The sequence below is a fragment of the Macrobrachium nipponense genome, chromosome 41 (assembly GCF_015104395.2).
Source record: "Macrobrachium nipponense isolate FS-2020 chromosome 41, ASM1510439v2, whole genome shotgun sequence".
In the NCBI taxonomy this organism is placed as follows: Eukaryota; Metazoa; Arthropoda; class Malacostraca; order Decapoda; family Palaemonidae; genus Macrobrachium; species Macrobrachium nipponense.
Genome location: NC_061102.1, coordinates 51,606,103 through 51,626,679, shown reverse-complemented (window position 1 = coordinate 51,626,679; position 20,577 = coordinate 51,606,103). Strand labels below are relative to the sequence as shown.

Sequence of the window (20,577 nt, the reverse complement as noted above, 5' to 3'; positions counted from 1 at the left end):
TTTAGGGGAAATATTTTACTCGTCTATTTCAAATCACTGGTTGCGTAAAGTTGATGCAGCAGATGTACACACAAGTTTACATGTAACAAATGCCATGACGTCATATATTTTTTTTAACACTCATTAAACTGTGTTGTTTTATACATACATACATACATTCATACATACATACATACACACACACACACACACACACACACACATATATATATATATATATATATATATGTATATATGTGTGTGTGTCTGTGTGTGTGTGCACGCGCGCATGCGTCATGCTACAACAGTTACTGTCCTTCAATATCCAATTCGCTCTACCTCGGAATTAATGTATTTTCATACGTGTTAACCGAAGGAGAAAGTAGTGATAATAATTTTTTCCTCTCGTGGATTCGAACCAGCGCACAGAGGAGAAATCAGGACTTCAGTGACGTCATTGGCCGAGTCGGTAAAGACGTCACTGAAGTCCTGATTTCTCCTTTGTGCGCTGGTTCGAGTCCACGGAGGACGAAATTATTATCAAGTTAAAGAATTCCCCTTCAATTAACATGTACGAAATTATCTTACTTCCGAGGTAGAGGGAATTGGATATTAAAGGACATTTTTAGCTTAATGCATGTATATGAATCACGGTGATGTGATAAAAATTCATATATATATATATATATATATATATATATATATATATATATATATATATATATATATGAGAGAGAGAGAGAGAGAGAGAGAGAGAGAGAGGTACATAATTATAAAAATATATATATATATATATATATATATATATATAATATATATATACACACTCTTATACACACGCTGTTACACAACAGAGCCGGAAAATGAAAACGTACAACTTCAATAAAAAAGATAACAATCAAATAATCAGGCAATGACGTCTTCTAGTAATCGTCTCGACATCTTCCCGTTGCAAGATATTAAAAATCTGTCATCTTCATTACCATTAAATAAGTAGGCAGTATATCTAAACAGAAAAAAAAAATGTGGAAAAAAAAACTCATCAAATGAGCAGCAATAATTTTTTTTTCTTTCGCTAATCAGACGGTTACCATGGTAACGCAAAGAAAATTGACCGCGGTGCACCGTTCGTTGAGGACGGCGAACGGAGCCTAATTTACAATTAAAGGCAATAAAACTGGGAGAAAAAGAATGAAAGGAAGTTCGTTTGTTAAGGTGCCGTTGGCGTGATCAAGACCTCACTCTACAAGTCTCCTTCAAAGCCGAGTAATTATCACAAACTTTTCGAGGATTAAAATTCATCCGAGGGCTTGCTAGAGAGAGAGAGAGAGAGAGAGAGAGAGAGAGAGAGAGAGAGAGAGAGAGAGAGAGAGAGGGGGCGGGGATAGGGGAGAAAGGGAAATACTGTACAGAGAAGGAGGAGAAATATAATCCTTGGAAGAGGAGAGCGAATAAAAGAAAAGGCGAAACACGCTCGTTAATGAGACAATGAATTAGGAATTCATCTAAGAAGACGAGGGTTGTCAAGATTCGGAAAAAATGTTAACATATATGCATATAAGCACGCACGCTTATGTGTATATAGCTACATACATGCTTATATTAGGTGTGTATGCATATATATATATATATATATATATATATATATATATATATATATATATATATAATACACATATATATATATATATATGTATTTACTTTGTTTTTGTTTGTATGTGTGTATTACTTTGTTTTTTCTTTGTGTGTTTTTACGCTGCATGGAACTTGTGGTTATTCAGCAACGGGACCAACGGCTTTACGTGACTTCCGAACGTCGAGAGTGAACTTTTATCACCAGAAATACACCTCTCTCACACTTCAATGGAATGCCCGAGAAAGTACAAATAAGTAAAACCGAAATTTATCCGATAGGGAGCTTCAAAACTATAGTGCGGGGTCATACACATAAATATAATCAAATTAACAAACATTTAACATAAAGCATGACGGAAGGTAAGCTAATAAAATTTCCCTAGGAAAGGCTTTAGAACATCACTGCAAGTCTGCACACATACCAACAGCATGGAAGTTGTAAAAAAAAAAAACAGACAGACAGACGCGCACACACAAAAAAAAAAACAGAATCCTTGGCTACAAAATCATAGTCAGTTATTAGTGTTAGCTAGAAGATTCGGGCACTGGAATCATAATTCTCAAGTATGGAAACGTTGATGACACCACTTTATTACACTGAATTTGAGAGAAAGATTAGACTTGACCTAATACACGACCATGAAAAGGTCACATTACAAGAAAAGTCCCAATGTTCTGATAAAAAAAGACGCGCGTCAACAGGGAAATAAAGACCCCACAAGTAACAAATGCATAAAGGCATAAAACTGAAGACACCAAAATTGATCAAACCTTTTGGGAGAGAGAGGGGGGGGGGGGTCAATTATAAGATTATCAAACCTTTTGGGAGAGAGAGAGAGAGAGAGAGAGAGAGCGTCAATTATAAGATTTTCACCTGACGGGTGCAATCTGGCCAAAGTATTGGTAAAATTTCATGTAAGCTTATGCTATTTCAGAGTTGAATTTATAACAATGAATAACGAGGACAATTAGGAGTATAGAGAAGGAAGAGAAGTAGAAGAAAGTGTGTACTATTTAATTTCGCCTTCATCAAAAGCTAACAGGCTTCGTGTCACGTGAAAAATGACAGGTAGGGATAAAACCGAAGAGATAATGGCAGTCAAATTAAAGCAATGGATACTGTTACCGCGAGGATATAAATTTCAACTTCTGGACAGGATATTGCTTCTATTCATTTCTGCCGTACATCACTGGACTAACAACACACACACCCCCTTCTCTCTCTCTATCTCTCTCTCTCTCTACCCTTTTGATAGGTGCTCCCAAACAGAAAGTCCAAGATTGTTTATACAAATTTTTAGGAATGAGGTTGCAACCCTAAGTGTTTTCTTGACCCCAGCAGAAGATAGAACCCGTTAACAGCCTGCTGGGTTGGTGGGCAATAAGGCAAGAAGCAATGAAGCAATCCATGGCCATATAAAATGGGAGCCAAGACCTACACCACTCAGACAATGGTAAAGCTTCAGCAGTTGGGTCGTCACACGTGTGTGTGTGCGTGTGTGTGTCGTGTGATGGAAAGCTTCAACCGTTGAATATTAAGTTAAGTATATCTTAGTTTTACCAAACCACTCAGCTGATTAACAACTCTCCTAGGGCTGGCCCGAAGGATTAGATATTTTATGAGACTAGGAACCAATTGGTTACCTAGCAACGGGACCTACAGCTTATTGTGGTATCCGAACCACATTTTATCGAGGAATGAATTTCTATCACCAGAAATAAATTCCTCTGGTTCCGCGTTGGACCAGCCGAGAACCGATTAGTATTAAAATGTACAAATGTCCGAGTTGGCTCACAGGTTTGAGAACTATTCAAAGGGACGTCGCTTTTAAAATCAGCAAGGTAAATCCTCTTCACTGTAGAGGCAGGTCCGTCCCAGGAATGTGGGAGAACAATGAACTTAGGTTAGGCCTTTAAATACTCCTTAATTATGGGCATGATAGTAGAACATTTCTGCCTGATATCACTAACCTATAGACATGAGATATTTTAAAAACTGAATGTTATGAGCTACGTTTTATCATGACGAGAGGAAGACCATCACATAATTATGTAAGTACGGATATTTATGACTGCACATTAGCACTGGTGATACTTTATGTTTGCAAAACAAAGGTCAAACGATCAATTATTTCAAAGCTAATATGATGCCAGCAAGGAGTAGCGTTGGATACATAAATTTGACTATATAGTTTATATCATACTGGTTCGATATCCTCTGCCAAACACCTCGATTAACCAAGATGATGGGTGGGAAGATAGTTATTCTCTTATTTTGGAATTTTTTATACAAAAATTGGTACGGGATTACCTTCCTTTCCATATGAATGGCCCTCTCTTTTTCTTCCTACAGGGCTATCTTTGTCTTTTCTTAGACAGCTACAAACGCTTCCCCTCACAAAGCAACCTTTGATTCTTTGCTTTTTCCAAGAAAGATTCTCATACTTTCTCTGAGGGTTTTACGGTCCTCTGACAGTTTCCCCTGCATTTACTCAATGGGATTCTTCAGTACTTTCAGGGATGTTTACTCTACCCGTATTGATGCAGTCACTACTTTCCTATGGAATGATTCTTTCAGTGACATATACGTACAAGCCTACGTTTTCCCTCGGAACTGTTTCTTCAGTTCTTATAGGTGATCTATCGTAAAGGTTCTTTGAGAACTGTCCTAGTTTACCTTACGATTGGTGCAGTTTCTTCTCATCACATCGGTACTTTTTTGGTGTTCGAAGACTGCACCTACGTTTCTTATGGAGGCACTCTTCAAAGGGATGTCATTATGTCACTTCGTACAAATACGTTGCCTCCATTAAGAGACTCATTCTGGTTTCCTGCCAGGAGGTTGCTTTTCATTCCTTCGATGAGGCCACACTTGCTTAGCCATTGAGGGTGGACATTCTCTCCATACTGAGGCTGCCTTGACGTCCCATCATCGCAGGGTATTCCTTACTTACACCCTGATGGGTACGTCCTTGATCCTGGCAGAATGTTGTTGTCCCCTCATTCCTCCCGAAGGATAATCTTGCAAAGCCTCAGAGGACAGACAGTCTTTTCCCTGGTCTTCCCTCTGAATGATCCCCTTGGGAGGTCGATCTGCTTCCCCTCAGAAGGCTGCCTTTGATTCCCCTTTTCCGTCCCTCAAGTGAGCCACTCTCTTTGCAAAGGTCGGAAGGAGAAGAAGAAGAATAGGCGAATGGAAATCCGAGGGAAATCTGGCCGCTTCCCTTCCCTTCCCTCACCCACAAGGAGAACGAACAATCGAAGGATTTCAACTCACAATATCCTGCAACGGAGAGTAATCACATCAGAGGTTCCGGCGAACACAATGCTATTTGTAAATGTTCATATTCAAGCATTCAAACCTCGGACGGCGAGTTATTCAAACGCTGGAGGATTTGCGTTTAAACCCTCCAATTATGCTTCGCCGAACAATGAACAATAAACGTCAGTTAATGATGTTCGGTAAATATTTATCTTTGAAAATTCAGACATCGAGGGGGGACTGGGGTCTGGATGGGGGGTCGGTTAGGCGGGAGGGCCCCGCCCCTATGAGCACGAGGTTGGGGATGGTGATGGGAAACATGGGGAAAGGGGGGGGTGGGGGGGGGGGAGGGGATGGATGGTGAGCGAGGACCCCCGTCCCCCTTTTTTTTATTTCGTTCTGGTTTTTTGTCCATATTTCGAATGCTAATTAGCGAGAGTTCAGGTGCACGTGAATAATGTCAAAATGTAGTAGGTGTCTCGGTAATCTGTCATTATTTGAGATTAAAAAGCTCTCCCGGGGAAGGTCGTCGAGTTAAAATTCATCGGTGAAAACTAATAATTTAATTAGAGTCCAGATGGACAAGACGAACTGAATGACGATAAAAGTAAAAGAACAAAGCAATGGTTCAAATAGAAGTAGAAACTATATATTTAATTTTATTTGCAATATAACGAAAATAAAACTTCATCAATTGTAATGTCATCAACACAGTGCTATGGTATTTATATATATAGCCTACACACACAATAATATAAATATATATATATATATATATATATATATATATATATATATATTATATATATATATATATGTATATATCGAGCTACAATGTCCTTTAATAATTCTAATTCGCCTTACTCGGGAATTTATATATCATAAATGCTTACCGGAGGGGAATTTTTTCTCGATTTATAGACTTGCCTGGACCAGGCGCGAACCCATGGTTCCTTTCAAATCCAGGAACGTCAGTGAAGCTTTTACCTACTACACCACAGCGAGAGGCTAAAAGCTTCACTGACGTTCCTGGATTTGAAAGGATCCATGGGTTCGCGGCCCTGGTCCAGGCAAGTCTATTATCGAGAAAAAATTCCCCTTCGGTTAACCATATATGAAAATATATTAATTCCGAGGTAGAGCGAATTAGATATTAAAGGACATTGTAGCTCGATATATGTAATAGAATCACGGAAATGTGATATGACTTTTTACATATATATATATATATATATAATATATATATATATATATATATATATATATATATATATAATGACCATCTTTGCTCTGTGGTTTCAACCGCACACAAAACAGCAATAGACCAGAGTTCAGAAACCATAACGTCAACCTCCAGAGTGCAGTATGTACGTGGTGGTTATCCGACTGTGGTGGATCACAGTCAAGATATAAATGAGCCGGGAGCCTACTAGCTGAGCTCAAAATAATTGACGAATAACAGTAAGATCGACACACTTTTAGGATAGCCAATGAAGCCAAGCTATCCTGAGAAGAAGAAGGCATAGTGTGTTTAAATCTTCAAATAATAATAAAAAATCTACTATAGCTCAAGAATGTCTTACTTCTGAGCAGCAATATAACTAACAGCAACTGTCCGGCCAGGAATCGAACTGGGCATTTGATTTAAACACAAGGATCAATCATCATCTTAGACCAAGTGGATATCAGGAGTGATGGGTAAGCGTTGAGGTAAAAAAAGTAAAAGTTGGATGAAATGATTGAACGATTTGTTTTGGGATGGCTGCCCCCCATGTGGAAACAATGGAGAACACTTCGCTTTGTGCAAGTTCCTCATTGGACGAGGGAGTAACATGTTCACTTACTGATTCAGTGGTCACGAGTTCGATTCCCCGGTCTGCCAATGTGGAATCAAGAGGAATTTATTTCTGGTGATTAGAAATTCACTTCTCGATATAATGCGGTTCGGATCCCACAATAAGCTGTAGGTCCCGTTGCTAAGTAGCCTGTTGGTTCCTAGCCATGTTAATAAAAATCTAATCCTTCAGGTCAGCCCTAGGAGAGCTATTAATCAGCACAATGGTCTGGTTAAACTAAGATATACTTAGCTTTTTTTAACGGACTTTGCGCAAAGCGTGCTACAATCCGAAGAGTTATGAACTGAATATAAAACTTAGGCCAAAGGCCAAGCACTGGGACCCATGAGGTCACTCAGCGCTGAGATGGAAATTGACAGTAAAAGGTTTGAAAGGTGTAACAGGAGGGAAACCTCAAAGCAGTTGCACTAAGAATCAAGTGTTAGGAGAGGGATGAAAGTCAGATGGAAGAAAGAGAATATGAAAAGGAGGTCAAATAAAAGAAACGAAAGTGGTTGCAGCTAGGGACCGAAGGCACGCTGCAACAACCTTAAGTAATGCCTACAGTGCAGGAAGCCTTCAAATGGGCATGAAATAGGGCATGAAAAGAAGGGTTTGAAGATCCAAAATATCACGTGAGGGTTTCCCAGCCAAAGACGAATGGTCAGTGTGTAGGAGTATTCGAAACACTGCTGATGAGTCGTCACTGTACATGCATGAAGACCTTGACATTGCGGAAGTTTTCTGAATAGGGCACCCATCCGCGTATCAAGTCAAACTATGGATGTGGCAATAAGCAGCGTGCTGCAAACTATGGGTAATTTGACTATTGTTAACACAAAGACTCTTGTTCTTCTCTTAGTTAACGCAGAGGGGCACCCTTTGTTACGATTGTTTGTTGTAACAATTCATGTTACTATTCATATATATATATATATATATATATATATATATATATATATATATATATATATATATATATATATATATATATATATATATATATATATATATATATATATATATATACATCTATGATGAGACCCAGTTATGCAATCACACCAGACAATAAAACAGGATGCCCATCTAAGTGAATTGAGAGAGGAACAAAAGTTTCCGTCATCAACAATCGTAACCATTGTCCGTAGAGTATTTCTGTGAAGGGCAGCGAATGACTAGATGTAATACAAGATCTATTGATGTATTTCTGTTTGGACCTTTAACTAAATGTCTATATATATAGATATATATATATATAATATAATATATATATATATATATATATACTTATTTTTTATATATATATATTACTATATATATATTATATATATATCTTAAACGAGTTTTCAGAACCAAATGATACTCGTTTAGACAAATTAAAGAAACTGCCTACCCTCGATCTGTGGCTGAAACTGAAATGGAAGACTAGGCTAATAAGCTCTCGTAAATACAAAATATACTTTTTATTTCCCAAATTAGCTAACATTAAAGTGGAACAAAATGAATACATTAAAGTGGAAATAAATGAATAAAGTCTGACCCCCAAAAAAACCGTAAACTGTCATTTTCCTCTCCTGAACCAGGTTTAAATAAGTACCCCCTTAAATCTCACTATGTCTGATTAACTACACCATTTTTGATAGTCAATTAAGTCTTAGAGAACCCATTCTCTTATATGGCGACTTTGAACCCATCTGAAATAAAGAGACCATACTTATTACAACACTCCACGAGAAAGTTAATCAAAATGAATGTGTACACACCACACTTCTCTTTCTCTTTTCACTTCAAAGGTTAACTTTTTCAAAGTTATATCTTACGTTATCTTATTCGATGGGCGTTCTCAAACCTCTTCCAGGTGTGTTCTGCACACTGATACAAGCAATCAAAGAGTGTCCTCTCTTCTTTTCATTACCTATCATCAAGCCCATATATCATACGCTACAAACACACATGCAGACACGCCCTGCGGGGCGCCTAGTAGCGATGGGTGCCGCATGTCTGAAGCATGTGATTCCTGAGGTGATGCCAACCTCAGATTGCATTGGTCACCATTCCTGGCTGTTTTTCATTTCAACATTCTTCAACGAGCCTAGCGCTTGTCACTATGCGCCCTGTCTCTAACTGTGAAAAGCTGAGATTAACAATTCATTACCACACCCTTTTTAATATATATATATATAATATATATATATATATATATATATATATAAATAATAATACTATATATACATACAAGTATATCATACATATATATATACACATATATATTTTATATGTATATATATACATACATATATGTGGTATATATATACTATATATACATAAATGCATGTGTATATATACAATATATATACATAAATTATATATATGATATTATGTATATATACACATATTGCATGTATATATAGTATATACACACACACATATATGTATATATATATATATATATATATATATATATATAGTATATATATATATATATATAAAACATGTCTCAACTTTTTCCCATGCTTTGGCCTTTTCAGAGAGAGAGAGAGAGAGAGAGAGAGAGAGAGAGAGAGAGAGAGAGAGAGAGAGAGAGAGAGAGACCATGACTGGTGGTTCAATTCAAACATAACAAAACAAAAAAATGAGAGAGATAACTTAATTTTTGTCCTATTCTTCACTGTGCATTTCATTTCTCTGCTATTTTTTCCGGACTTATTCTAAAGTACATTTACGTGGGGGCATGAGCGGAGTCAAACAGCGACTCACAATACTTGTGTTTGCGAACCGACTACATTTGCATATGTGCCTTTGCTTGCAGTCAACTGAGCGGCAAAGAAAGACACATTGCGTGCCCTTTCATTCCAGAAGAAAGACAAATCTTTTACCAGGAAGTGATAGTGAGCCGGTTTTACCGATTAAATCTTATTTCCTTTGGTAATAAAGCCAATTGTTGTCTTTAGTTACCTTTATATATATATATATTTTGTATGTTTCTAACGGTTTTTTCTTCATTCCTCTTGTTTCTTCAGCTACACCAATAGAAGAATTTTTGCTCTACCAGTGCAACTGACTTGTAAACTCGAATAAACCAAGTACACCAATAAACAATTGGTGATTTACGTTATTTCCCGTTTTGTTCATGTCCGAAGATAAGCTTTTTGTTCAAGCTAAGGCCCTGAAACTTTGAAGAGACTGGAGTGGTCATGGAATGTCCCATGAAAGAAATAAACTCAGTGGTCATAATGTCCCAAAGGGAGAAATAAACCGAGTTGCTATTTTATTGACAAATAATGGTTGGGAAAAATACACAAAGCATTCGACATATTTCACAATGATAATGAAAGGAGCTCACGCACGTTTCACACTTGCTAATGAAAGAGAACGAGGGAAAATTTTTGAAATACTATATATTTTTGGGGGTCATGAAGTTGTGTCGTGACAATAAATATCCAGCTTGCAAAGATAAAAAAAAGCTTGTGAAAAAAAATACACACACACAAGAGCACAATACTATGTTTGTTTTCTTCGGGATAGTAATCACTGGGCCGATTACATGAACCTGCATGAAGCTTCTTAGACTTTTTGCTAATGTGGAGGACGACGGAGATGGCAACCACAGATGGCATTTATTTCTATCCCAGAGAAACAGTACAAAAGGTGACGCGAAGGGGAATGAATTCCCCGTCTACTACCTTCAAGAAAGGATGAATATTGGTGTCACGCAAAACCACATTGAAAAAAGCTGTAATTGGTTTAGAAAAATAAGTACCAATAAATAAATGTGCGAGTACTCACCACAGTAACGTTTCGTAATCGATGAACTGAACATTGTCACAGATAGAAGAGATGATGGCCTGTCGGAAGGCGCCAGAGGTTTAAGAGATCAAAACCTCTCTGCAAAGAGATAGCCCGGGTTATCATACAATGAAAAATAATAATGACTGAAGCGGATTTCAAGGGAAAACAGAAAAGGTTACATGTCTTTGACAAAAGACGTATTTTCCATTGAATATCAGACCCAGGGTTCGGCTCAAATTGCTCAATGGCTCACGACAGAACCAAAATGAACCCCATAAAATTAGAGTTAAACTAATAAAAACACTCATAATAACAGCTGCATAGTAAAGAAACAACAGAACATTATGCAATAAAATGAATAACAGCAGTATTTACGTCGTTTACAACAATTAAAAGGATGAATCAATCTTGCCACATAACGTTAGAAAAAGTATGCATCAGCAAAAGGCCAAAACTGGTAAAAACTGGTAAAAGACGACCTAAACATACAAGGGAGATGTTTATCGATAACACTCACATAACGAATTTCAATAATCGGAAATAAGGAAGAGAAAAGAAAGAAAGAAAGAAAGCTTTAGAACTCGCGCGATGTTCACCATTTAGGTCATATGAAATGTTGCTGTCGGTAATTCCTTGTCATTAAAATGCAAGGGCCTTATAAACTTCCTTAACTGCACCGTTGGAAACGGATATTAAACAACTTAACATGGCTCTGGTTTACGCAGACAAATATCCCATAAATTCCGCTCGTAGTCTCTCTCTCTCTCTCTCTCTCTCTCTCTCTCTCTCTCTCTCTCTCTCTCTCTCTCTCTCGCTTTGCATAACTGTAGCCTTCTTGTTTACTGTATATACAAGTAAATGACCATACACAAAGACATCTAATATCGATCACACTTATGGTATATATATATATAACATAACATAATATATACTATATATAATATATATATATAATATATCATATACACACATATATATATAATAGATATATAAATACAACCCATAATATATTATCTATATATATATATAATACTTATACATATACAATCCATATACATATACATACAATATACATATATATATTACATATACATATAACATATATATATATATATATATATACATACCCTACATATATATAAGTACACAGCAAAACCCTTTTTCGCCTTTACACTAAAAGCAGTTTCAGGCATACCACATACCACGGAACAAAAGATTACAAAGAAAGCTAGGTCTTACAAACGACAACTACGATTACAGGCGCATATAACCATTCTGATGTATGCAAAGATGATTCCACCAAAGGTGATTTCAATTTTGAGAAAGGTCTCTTCAGGTAAGGAACAGTTGTCTAGGATTCCCTCGGGTACTGGATAAAGCAATGTGAGGCAAAGAGCTTTGACGAAGTTACCCAGATTCTTTAGTTTATCTTTTGAATTTCTTTCAAACATATTTCATATCACGGAGTTATTCAGTAACAGGAGATATTCTGGACAACTTTTAACACTATGTTATACCTACTGTAACAATGTGTTGTATAAGCGTCTTCTGCATTTATGTTTAATAAGCAAGGCTTGATCTGACCTCCAGCTTACTGGGGGCGCGTGATAAAATCTACAGTCAAACAAAGCATTGTTTGATCAACGAAAAATAAAATATGCCATATTCTATTAGAAATAATTGTTCTATACTGTTTAACATCCACATTGGTATTCATTTTTTTCACATTTTCAATCTAATAAATAATTCATAAATATCCCATCCTAAAATTCATGTATCTTTAACTGAACGCGAAACACCTTCTTCAGACCTTTTTAAGCTTTTCCACAGGGCTTTCCTACCTCCTCCCCCAACAACAACAACAACATAGTAGTAGTAGTAGTAGTAGTCTGCAGGCTTACTCCCCGAGTAAGCAATTATACGCGATATGTTTTTTTAATATACCTATTGTGATAAGTACGTGGAGCTGACTTTTTTATATTTTACATAAGTAGTTTCATGGACGATGTCTAAGGAAACTGCTGTCTCGGTTACATTTAGTTACTCTGTCACGAGAGAGGAGAGAGAGAGGAGAGAGAGAGAGAGAGAGAGAGAGAGAGAGAGTTTGCTTTCGTATCTTCTTCCCTACACTCAACAGCTGCAGTAAACTTGTATCCACAGAGTGATGAATCGGTCATAAAGTCTTCAATTTCATGGCAGTTATAGCTGGGATTAAATAACAATGACTCGTGCATTTTGCCTGAATGTTACCAAAAATCATGGTTTAAGGTTCTGAGAGAGAGAGAGAGAGAGAGAGAGAGAGGAGAGAGTTGAGCGAGGATGAGAGGAGAGAGATAGAGGAGACCGTACAAAAGAAACGGAGCCGAAAGTAGTAAGAGAGATAATGTCTGATTAGAGAGAGGAGGATGAGCGCGAGAGAGAGAGAGAGAGAGAGAGAGAGAGAGAACTATAACTGTACGAAACGATGAAACAGTTCAAGATAGTGAAAGAGGGTATAAGTGACTGGTTAAAATTGAAAAATAAATTATAATTTAAATGGAATTTTTTGGAGAGTTTGCCCTCTTTCTGATGACTTCATTTTTTTTTCAAAAAATCATTTCGAAATCGCCTTTAAATAGGGCAATGAGAGAGAGAGAGAGAGAGAGAGAGAGAGAGAGAGAGAGAGAGAGAGAGAGAGAGAGAGAGGTCTACGGGTAAGGAAAGAGAGATGGAGTCAGCTAACACTTACATGTTGAACACATTTATTATCCAGATGCCGGTTCATATACAGTGTGTACAATGCCTAAAGAGCATCTAGTGGAGTAATTAATATAAAAAATTTACCGACATAATTGTATTATGAGACATCCTAAAAAAATTTTCACTAAAATACCAATGTCATAATCACACAGACAACAAGGAAATAAACAAATGCTGATAAGTAAGGTTCCTTGCACATTTATTCTAAATTCTCTTCGGCTATTTACATTCTTGAATTTCAAAATCCTAATATAGGAATTAGATTCTATGCCAGTAGTGTTTTACAAAAGAAATCTATCGGAACATGAATGACAAACTTTCCTCTTGTTTCTTTATTTGTATCCGATACACAAGACTCTGCTCTATGTTTATGAGAAAAGTTTTTTACTTCAGGTTCTTTATCAATTTTTCTTACACATCTAACTCTCTTATTATTTCTCTCTAATACATAAGGATCCCTCAGATTTTAAACAATGTTTCCCTCCGACGCATAAACATTCTTCACACTTTATGGCATATTTCTAATATGTCAAAAGCATTTGCCATACCATATTGTTTTGCCGAAACCTAAACGTTGTTGCCCCCACTGTGAGAATTTATTTCGTAATTAAACCTTTCACTACGACATCCCCGATGCATTCAAGAACAAATTTACATTTGAATTTATGCGCAATAACAGAGTTCTTTTTAGAATCGATACATTTTCAAAAAATATAAGAAATGCCACCTCTCAATTTTAGCGCAACGATTACATAAAAGTTAAGCTTCTTGCTTTCAAAACCACATCATGAATGGATGTCAAAACCGAATCCCTGGATGCCTATTTGCATTCCACAATCCGAATCCTATTCTTCCATTCTCGTATTCTCTGATGATGGATTCCTTGTAACCTTGGAAATTGCCTGCGCGGAGGCCATTGAAAATGGCTACTATACTGCCTGTGGCTTGTCTTCCATTGATGCCCCTGAATAAGGCAATTGCGAAATATGCAGGATTGGATACAATGGGGCCGAGAGTTGTTCCGTTTTCTTTGCCTTGTTATTGAGATGTTTGAGCGCTTCTAGAAGTAAATCTTTGAGATTTTTTTTTTCAGCGTCATAAGCGTTAAACTTGCTTCCTTTGTACATCCAGCACACATCACAAGATTCGTCACAGGAGAGAGAGAGAGAGAGAGAGAGAGAGAGAGAGAGAGAGAGAGAGAGAGAGAGAGAGAGAGAGAGAGAGAGAGAGACTGTCTATTTCCATACACATTCATTCACAAAACACAAGTATATATGAAATCACTCAGGCAGATCTTGCCAATAATATGAAAAATTTACAGTCAAATGAAGAATGAGAGAGAGAGAGAGAGAGAGAGAGAGAGAGAGAGAGAGAGAGAGAGAGAGAGAGAGAGAGACCGTCTATTTCCATACATATTCATTCACAAAATACAAGTATATATGAAAGCACTTAGGCAGATTTGCAAATAATATAAAGGGTCAATTGGAGAGAGAGAGAGAGAGAGAGAGAGAGAGAGAGAGAGAGAGAGAGAGAGAGAGAGAGAGAGAGAGAGAGAGAGAGTCTGAAATGATAAAATCAGTAAATACAAAAGTGAAGGTTCCTTCAGGAAATGGATATGAATATACTTATAAAACGCAAAGAAATTTTCAAACGAGTTTTGCCTATCCTAAAGAAAAAATGAATACCCAGGCAACACTGGGCCAACCGGGGAGTCACCAGGAACTTCGGTAATAGGAGGAACCATGGGACCTGCAGCTTCACACACACTTGTAAGGATATCAAATCCTTCCGTTCTTGTACCTCTTGTTCTCTACTTTATTAATGTTGTTGTTCTTGCTGTTGTTGACATTGTTGGGGCGGGGGTGGGGGGTTGTAAGAAAGCCCTATGGAAAAGCTTAAGAAGGTCTTAAAAAGGTGTTTCGCATCGAGTTAGAGATACAATAATTTTAGGATAGGATAATTATGATTTATTTATTAGAATGAAAATGTAAAAAATAAATACTAACGTGCATTTTAAACAGTACAGGAACAATTACTTCTAATGTGATATAGTGTATTTATTTTAATTTTCGTTGGTGAAACAACGCTCGATTTTACCGTAGATTTTAGCACGCGCCCTGAGTAAGCTGGAGGTCGGATCACACCTTGTTAAGTTTTAAGTGAATTGTCAGGTATCTTTTAACAGCCCCATTTAATGCTACGGTATTCTTGTTTATTTTGGAACATATTTTTACCTTTATGACCGATTTCTTCCATTTTGGTAATGTCCTTTTTCAACGTCGCGTGGTTCTTTCTTGAATTCGTTCGTACTGAATCTCTAAGAATCATATGATTAGACTGCAATTCGGTCCCTTACAAAAAAAAATAAATAAAAATAAACAAAATAAATGATGGGGGGGGGGGGGGGGGGGGGTTATCTCGTTTACCTCCAACCTCTTAGCCGATTTTCCAAATTTAAATAATTCATATAAAAATACTTAACAGCAAATGGGCAGGAACAATTTGAACTGTGTTTTATATAGTATATACAAATTATATATATTTGTATATCAAACAATAATTCGAGAATAACAACGTCCAAGAACTCCATACATCGTATGCAAGCTAACCTTATGAAATGTCCGTTTTGTGTTTGCTGCCTACCACGAAGCGAGACCCCACATTTCATTGAAAAACCCTCCGACAAAAGCCAATAAAACCAAATCATCATACGTCAACGGGCACACAGGAGAGAAGGGCCACTTATAAACGCAAGAAGAAAAATGTGTAGCCGCAATACGGATCTGAACGACTGACCATTCTCTCCTGGAAGACGGGAGATATGGGAACTGTGGTATTCCGATGCAAGGATAGATTACCAAAGCTTGAGAGTATAAGAACATGAAAGTTTTCTGTACAACGCATAATGCTGTATAAAACCATCAGCTTCAGTTGCTTCCCAGATGCGGTAGAGTGAGGTGCGTCCCACGCCTCCGGAAAGAGCTGCCAGATGCACGATACATGGCTACCTAACTTTAACCTTAGATAAAATAACAACTACTAAGGCTACAGGGTTACAATTTGATATGTGTGATGATTGGAGGGTGGATGATCAAAATACCAATTTGCAAGCCCTCTAGCCTCAGAGGTTTTAGATCTGAAGACTAAACATTGAAGGCAAAGAATGAACCGACATTTGTTAGTTTCTACACAGCTAAGAGAACTTGTTATAGAGGTATTCTTATCCTTCTTGTGGGTATTCAAGTGTACCTGAATAATACAAAGAACTTGTGAAATATGAGTTTATTCACCCGCATCGCGCAGCCACTGGTAATCATGTAAACAGCACAATTTCACTTTCATACTCCGGCCGTCAGTTTAATATCGAAGAGGCTAAATGTTTAAAAAAAATCGTTCAGAAGAAAAGAAAAACCTTTCATAAAACTAAGCAATTACTACGTATCTCCTGGACAAAACGGCGTTTTAACTACGAAAATAACTTCTCACGTCTTAAGTTTATAGGTCATAAAGGAGCTTAATATCTCCAAATATCCTGATATATGAGCAAGTTCCTCTCTTAATTAATTCAGCTGCGATGCAAATTAAACCGCTACATAGGCTCGCGAGACATTCATCCAGAACCTGGACTTCCGTCTTTACACTGGCCTTGTTTATCATCTTTTGTCTTCTTTCATCGTCGTCTGTATTCATTCTTCTTTTAATTGAATGGAAGCCTTTCTTGATCACACGCAGGTTTTCTGATACTTATCATCTGACTCCAGGCATTTCCATGTTATTTGCCATCAGTGTTTTACCAAGATCAAACCGAGTAAAACCGTTCGCTGATAGACAATATATAGTAATTGTGCAGTTAAATACAAGATCCAGCATAATTACATAAATATCTACATGCCTTTCGAATGCAAAGAAAATCTGTATCTTAAGACACAAGGTGCACATGATGACTATTAGCAGTTGATGGCTTATTAATCTAAAAGCAAATGAAATAAATAGATTTATATGACTTGTGAAATGAAAAGCATTTTCATCCATTCAACTGTAATACCTTCCAACTTTCGGTTGGTAATGCGCAGTCAGGGACAGAATGAAAAGCTCTATTACTTTCATGCACTGTCCGGAAAACTGGAAAACTCCTGAGAACCAATGAAAAAGGCAATTTGGATATAATTACAGCACGAAGAGTATGACTATTCTCGTATACTCAGTCTCCCCATATAAAATCCTGGCGTTGAAATCAACAATCAAAGATAGGATGACCAAAAATACTGCAATGGTTATATTCATCACGGGATACTCGCATCCAGAAACAAAGAAAGTCAGAAATGAGAAAACCGATATGAGTTATCCAAGGTATCATTGCAAATGGCGCATGTCTTTGGAATGTCATTCCTGATAGTAAATAAACACCCAGAGCTAATATTTCCTACGTATACTTGGTGCCAGATATTTCTTCTCTTGAAACAAATCTGGCAACGATGTACAAAGTTCTCTACAAGAAGGCAGAGATAAGATCTGGAGCGAGCACGAGATACCGCGGGCATAATTGCCAGTGGCACATTCATCCCGTGGAAATGAAATTCGGAGGGGAAGCAAGAAATCCCAAACAAGAAATCAGAAAACGAAACGGGGAGAAAAGCTTGTATTGCGATGGCCTCGATGTTGACCCCCTCTCGATTTTTGCCTCACCTGAAGTACGTCGGCAAACTGGAGCGAAATGGATCACCAGTTGGACTATTAACTTTGGATTCCTGTCCATCTTTTGCCTCGGCCTTTCTTTTCGTCGTCGTCGGCCGTAAAGTTCTTGAATTTCAACTTGGGGTATTTGTCCATTTTCATTCCGAGTTTTGACAATCTTCATGGAAACAGTTTTCATCATTACTTTTATAAAAAATGAAGGTTTGTTTGTTTTACTCTTAACTAAAGACTTGAATTGTTCCACGGTTTCTTTGAGAGAGTAATCAACAAGATTTGGAATTAAACTGTTGATTACAATAGCCGATTCAAGTGTTTTGAAAATATGTACTGTGATTCAGCAGAAAACAGCAAGTAACAAAAGGAACTTTCAGGTTCAATGATTTAGATGTTTTAAATCATGAAGGGAGAAGGCGTGAAGATTCAGTACGTACCAAAGAAGGTTATTGGAGATAGGATGAGAGAGCTACTGGCCTCACAGTAATAGTCTCTGAAGGATATAAGAATTTAGTCATATCCTAATCATGAGAATGTATTACTTATGTGTCTTAAAATAGCGGTTAAAATCAAGCTGTTTTTACATGGGATGTTAAAATACTTAGGAATAAGAGAAGTGTACACAAAACGCGAAGAAAACTATCGAATGATTTCATTACTATGACAGGAAATTATCAGTGCTGCAACCTGAGCACAGCTGCTGCTAATAAGTACACCACACGTCTTTACTGCAATACCCCCGACCGATGACTCCTATCTCATTTTTGCGAATTCATTACACCTGACGGTGCATTCAGCATCTGATGCGTCTCTGTCATATCAGATCCGCGGAAGTTATCATTTTCACGAAAGTTTTCATCTTGACATGGACGCATGAAAGATTCCCTTGATTACCCAGAATTGCGGCGATAACAAGACTCTTGATAAAATCAGGGAATAATCAGGTTCCAGGAGGTAAAACTCCGAGATGTTATTAAAAGATGATCTTTCTTCCTGGACTCCAGCTAACCTTTAATCACTTCGGAAACTTAATCCCAGAGTATTTTCATTAGGACCCGTTAACACGCGTTATCATATCTTGCCAATACGGTCGGGTGTATTAAACATGCGAATATTACACTTCTCATCAGTTAATCATCAAGATATAGAAGCCATCCCCCAACCCACCCGCCGGGGTTCCACCACCCCACGGAAAAAGAAGCAACGAACTAATTTCCTCCTTATGAAACAGGCCTTACCATTTTGTCGTTGTTGGGATGAGATGATTACACGAGGAAATACTCCAAATCTGTGAGCTGCCCTCTCCCTCCTATCCTCCTCCTCCTCCCCTTCCTCCTCCTCCTCCTCCTCCCTCCTCCTCCCTCCTACCCCCCCCCCCCCCCCCCTCCTCCTCTCCTCCTCCTTCCATCACAGAACGATTCAAATAGAAACAAAGTCGAGCCACTTTCGGCAATTTTTTGTCTCAAATGAAGGCCATTAAAATGGAGGGTCCTTAAGGGTAGTTTACGGGCCAGAAGGGTATAAAAGGGAAAGTTATTAGCTGGGTGTTCTTTATGAGCCGAACAGCGGCAGGATGAGCCGAAGTTATTACGGGATTTTTGTAATACAAAACTTCTTATTACGAAATACAGCCAGGGATAAATCTCGGACAGAGAGAGAGAGAGAGAGAGAGAGAGAGAGAGAGAGAGAGAGAGAGAGGAAGCCCTCCCCCGATTCCTAATTGCCTTTTGAATACTTTCAGAATCTGAGATGACCCATTTTTCTTCTTCGCCGAATATGCGGAGCAGATGATGAAAATCGAGCTGTAAGGAAGGAAAGGTTTCCATATCGGATCCGGCGGAAGAGAGAGAGAGAAATTGCCCGAAAAAAAGGGATTAAGGGGAAAAATACAGCATCGTAGATAACTCGAGATTGAGGTGAGATGGCCTAATTAGAATATGTACAAGTAAAAGTAGTAGTCGTAGTGGGTTATGAGGCCCTGAACGGAGCGTAACGATGAATGCTATCCTGGAATGATTTGCCGGCTGTTTCTGGCAGACGAGAGGGAGCCTTTTTCCTTCTTTCTTTCTTTCTTTCTTTATTTATTTTCTTCAAATATTTCAGCCTTTCGTCGATTCAAAGGATTCCTTCGTATCGATATCTAAAAGAGTGACTACTTTGGCCTCTTCTTAACAGGAACAAGGCGTGATCCGACCTCCAGCTTACTCTCGACACATGCAAGATTTCCCCCCCCTTCACACCCATAAGTTGTAAACATTATATCCCTAACTTTTAACGTAGATTAAAACTTGCTAAAATCTACGGTCAAGTAGAACCTTGTTTCACCAACAAAAATTGAAACAAATGCACGATATTCTATTAGAAATCATTTTTCTGTACAACACGCACATTACTTATTTTTTACATTTTTATTCTAATAAATAAATCACAGATATCCTATCCTCAAATTCCTGTATCTTTAAACTCAACGCAGGTTTACTCCCAAAGTAAGCGAAAAAAACTAGACCAAACGAGAAATTATAGATTTTGTGAAAAAAAAGTATTTAAAAAATGGTCTTTCTGAATTAAAAACGATCGAATAGTGGTATTGTCTGTAAAGCCACGTGGAAAAAATGAACTTTTTTTTTTAATAAATTAAGTTGTAGTAAA

General features: G+C 37.5%; 1 long non-coding RNA gene across 1 annotated transcript in view; it reads right to left on the bottom strand.

Annotated features, from left to right (window-relative positions):
- LOC135212912 (uncharacterized) overlaps nt 1-10,665 on the bottom strand; it is a 304,234-nt gene extending 293,569 nt beyond the window's left edge. Inside the window, exon 1 of the long non-coding RNA XR_010314022.1 lies at nt 10,498-10,665. This is a non-coding gene — a long non-coding RNA (uncharacterized LOC135212912). The remainder of the gene's footprint in view (nt 1-10,497) is intronic.
- Nucleotides 10,666-20,577: the final 9,912 nt, after the last annotated feature.